This window comes from Magnolia sinica, chromosome 15 (genome assembly GCF_029962835.1).
Source record: "Magnolia sinica isolate HGM2019 chromosome 15, MsV1, whole genome shotgun sequence".
Lineage (NCBI taxonomy): Eukaryota > Viridiplantae > Streptophyta > Magnoliopsida > Magnoliales > Magnoliaceae > Magnolia > Magnolia sinica.
Window position 1 is genome coordinate 19,735,461 of NC_080587.1, and position 3,556 is coordinate 19,739,016.

Consider the following 3,556-nt stretch of genomic DNA (forward strand, 5'->3'; position numbering starts at 1 on the left):
AAAGGCAATCGCCAATCAAACTGCACCTAATGAAGCTCCTTACCAAGCTAAAAGATCGTAGCATCAATAGTAACGCCAGCAGATGCCTTCGACACAGCCCAATAAATAATAATTCCAGCAAAATCCTTACACATTCAACCCATTTACATAAAAAATCCAAATTCAACCGATGTGAAAAAAAAAAAAAAAGGAAAAGAAGAAAAAAATTCACATTCTTCCAAATTTAATCCATATCATAAACAATCCACATTCTTCCATATTTAATCCATATTGTAAACAATCCACATTCTTTCACATTCAATCCATATCATAAACCATCCACATTCAATCCATATACACAAAATTCACATCCATTCCAGATTCAACCTATATGAACAAAATGCAATAAAAAGAAAAGAAGTTATCATGTGCCATCCCAACTTACCAAGGGAAACAAAGAAATCATGATTGATTTGCTTCTTCTTTTTTAAGAAACATGGGATCACACCACTTGTGCCTTTGTTGAATCTGCCAAAAAACTATACAATGATTCAGGTGGGCACCACAAAAAAGAAATGGGCCTCACCTATTGTCTAATATAACCTTTTCCCTTTTATAAAACTATGCGGGCGGACTCGACTAGCAGATCATTGTCTTCAATACCCTCTACTGAATACTAAGCTTGGGACCACAAACTCTCTCTTCCTCGAATGCGGAATAAAAATTCTGCCAAATTACATGATAGGAAACAATGAGTATAACAGGTACAACTTATGGATAACAAAAAAAAATACATATGGATAACAAAAAAAAAAAAAAAGAGAATTCACCCCCATACAAACAGGCCATAATACTGCAGTTTCACAACAAGACATGTAGGAGCTTTGTTATTGTTCTTGATAAATGAGCTTTTGAACAAGTTGTACAAATACAGAGAAAAGTTCATAAGTAGAAAAATAGAATAGAGAGAGAAAAGAAAAGAAAATGGACAACTATTCTTACATTTTTTTTTTTTGTTAACAATCATCCGCATCAAAGATTTCAACATTTCTCAAAATACCTTGATTCAAAATTACAGGCCAAAATGGTCTCAAGTTATTCCTGTAAACAAAACTGAGAAAAAATATTTAGTTACCCATTCACCGAAACTTGAAATCGAAAGTACATAAAAATGTTTTTTTTTTTTTTTTTTAAATGAGAAGACAATGTAATACAAGTGAAAATAGTTCCAGTTTTAATAATTTGGTTATTTTTAACTTACATTTGCTTTATTTAACAGTACACCACGACCCCACCCCTTAGCATTTCCTCTTGGCCTACCATCTCCTTTTCCCTTTCCTCTTTCAATAATAGCCCCTCCATCTCTCTCTCTCTCTCTCTCAAGTGCCTTTCTCTCTCCCACTTGAAAAAACCCATTTCCAACCCCATCTCCCTGCTCTCTCTCTCTCTCTCTCTCTCTCTCTCTCTCTCTCTCTCTCTCTCTCTCTCTCTCAAGTGCCTTTCTCTCTCCCACTTGAAAAAACCCATTTCCAACCCCATCTCCCTGCTCTCTCTCTCTCTCTCTCTCTCTCTCTCTCTCTCTCTCTCTCTCTCTCTCTCTCTCTCTCTCTCAAGTGCCTTTCTCTCTCCCACTTGAAAAAACCCATTTCCAACCCCATCTCCCTGCTCTCTCTCTCTCTCTCTCTCTCTCTCTCTCTCTCTCTCTCTCTCTCTCTCTCTCTCTCTCTCTCTCTCTCTCTCTCTCTCTCAAGTGGGAACTGCAAACCCCCTCTCCCTTCCAATTGTCTCTCTCCAACACAAGTGGCCATGACTTTTAGCACATGGTTGATTGTGGAGTGTGATAGATGATACACATGAATTTATAAATTGGGTATATGCATGCAAATTAATCCGAGTTGTGGGATGCATGCAAATTAATCCATGGCGCAGGTTGTGGTTTAGACATATAATGAACCAAATAGGTAGTAAAACCAGTCCACTGTGCACACATTTTCTATGATGTTTTGCTAAACAAAATGGCCTCTTTTTTTTTTTTTTTTTCCTGTGCTCAGCATAGAAAATGCATAAGTGGGGTCCAACTTTTGGTGACCCAGTGTGTTCATCTTACAGCCCCATTATGGATTGACCATGCCCCAAAACGCTCCTCCATCTGATGATATTAGCAATCAGATTGGTGACCTGCAAAATAGATGATTTGTCCATCCATCCACATTTAACCAGAGAAAACTGCACAATCATTTGAGTAAGATTTCCTAATGGGTGAGATTTTGCAGACGGCACAGTAGACAAATGTCCTTCATAACAAAAACATGGGCCTGCCTGTACAGTTTCAAATAGATAGAAAAAATAAAAATCAATAAAAATTCAGTGTGCCAATCTATATTGCCTCAAAGAGATCAGAAAATATATAAAGCTCAGGCTAAACGAGCTGTAAGGCTCCAGTTCAGGGCAAAGCCCCTTGTAGTGAGGCCCACTTCACACATACAGACTACAATTTTTGTGAGCACACCATCAATGGACACTGCTGCTTAAACTGCCCCACCAGAAAATCCTACCCATCTTATTATTGGCTAGCAAATTATCCCTATAGGAATAGGATAAAGCCCACAAATTGGAGGACCAAAATTCTTTGACAGATTAGCATTATGGTCGATCATTCATAGAAACCAAGGCACAGAAATTAAAATAACTGAAAGGTGGGTCCTACCAATGCTGATTGCCATATCAAGCACTCTATATTTCCTCATAGATAAAATGACAAAAGAAAAATCAGAAAGAGAGCCACTATATGAATCCAACAATCTGCATACCTTTATGGGACTCGAAAGAGTACACTTAAAATGAAAAAAAAAAAAAAAGTCCTCAAATCAATCAGCAGGGTGTGAATATCAATTCCAAGAGAAAGGAAATTACCATAGAATTGTGACAGATGATCTTCTCCAGAGTGTGCCTCAATTCAAGTGGACTATATGTATATATTGAGTATATATAGTCCACTTAATAATTTGATCCTCTTAATTCTTGGTATCATGTGCTTTAAAAAAAAAAAAAAAAAAAAAACAGATGGACAGCATGGATACAGAATACAAACATCAAGGTGCGGCCATGATAAGTGCTGCACCTCTTGGGTGAGACCGGGTCTCACCTAAGCTTCTCCCCTGCACCTCAACGGAATTTATTGAGGTGTGAAATTCACGTGTGCTTCAAGATGATGTATTTCTTAAATCTACACCGTCTATCTATTTCTTCAGATTATTCTAGAATATGAACTTAAAAACATTGCAGATCCAAAGCTAAAGTGGCCCACACCACTGATGACAGTAGGAATTGATGCTAACATAGAAAACTAATTCCTTTTGTTTTTTTTTTTTTTTTTAAAAATTATTTTTACACACGGACACACACCACCACACACTCATGCCATAGTGGAATTTCACCACCCATGGGTACTCGAACCCTCAACCAACCACTGGAGTAAGAGTAATGACCCCATAGAAAACTAATTCTTAGTGCCACGGTAGGCTGTGATCAAGCTGATATTTGTATTTTAACTTCATCATGTGTGATCTTATGAATA

General features: G+C 37.3%; 1 long non-coding RNA gene across 1 annotated transcript; it reads right to left on the reverse strand.

Annotated features, from left to right (window-relative positions):
• Window positions 1-267: 267 nt before the first annotated feature.
• LOC131227739 (uncharacterized) lies at window positions 268-943 on the reverse strand. Its single transcript, XR_009162472.1, has 2 exons — window positions 566-943; window positions 268-366 (listed from the first exon to the last, which is right to left on the reverse strand). It is a non-coding gene; the product is annotated as an uncharacterized LOC131227739 (long non-coding RNA).
• Window positions 944-3,556: the final 2,613 nt, after the last annotated feature.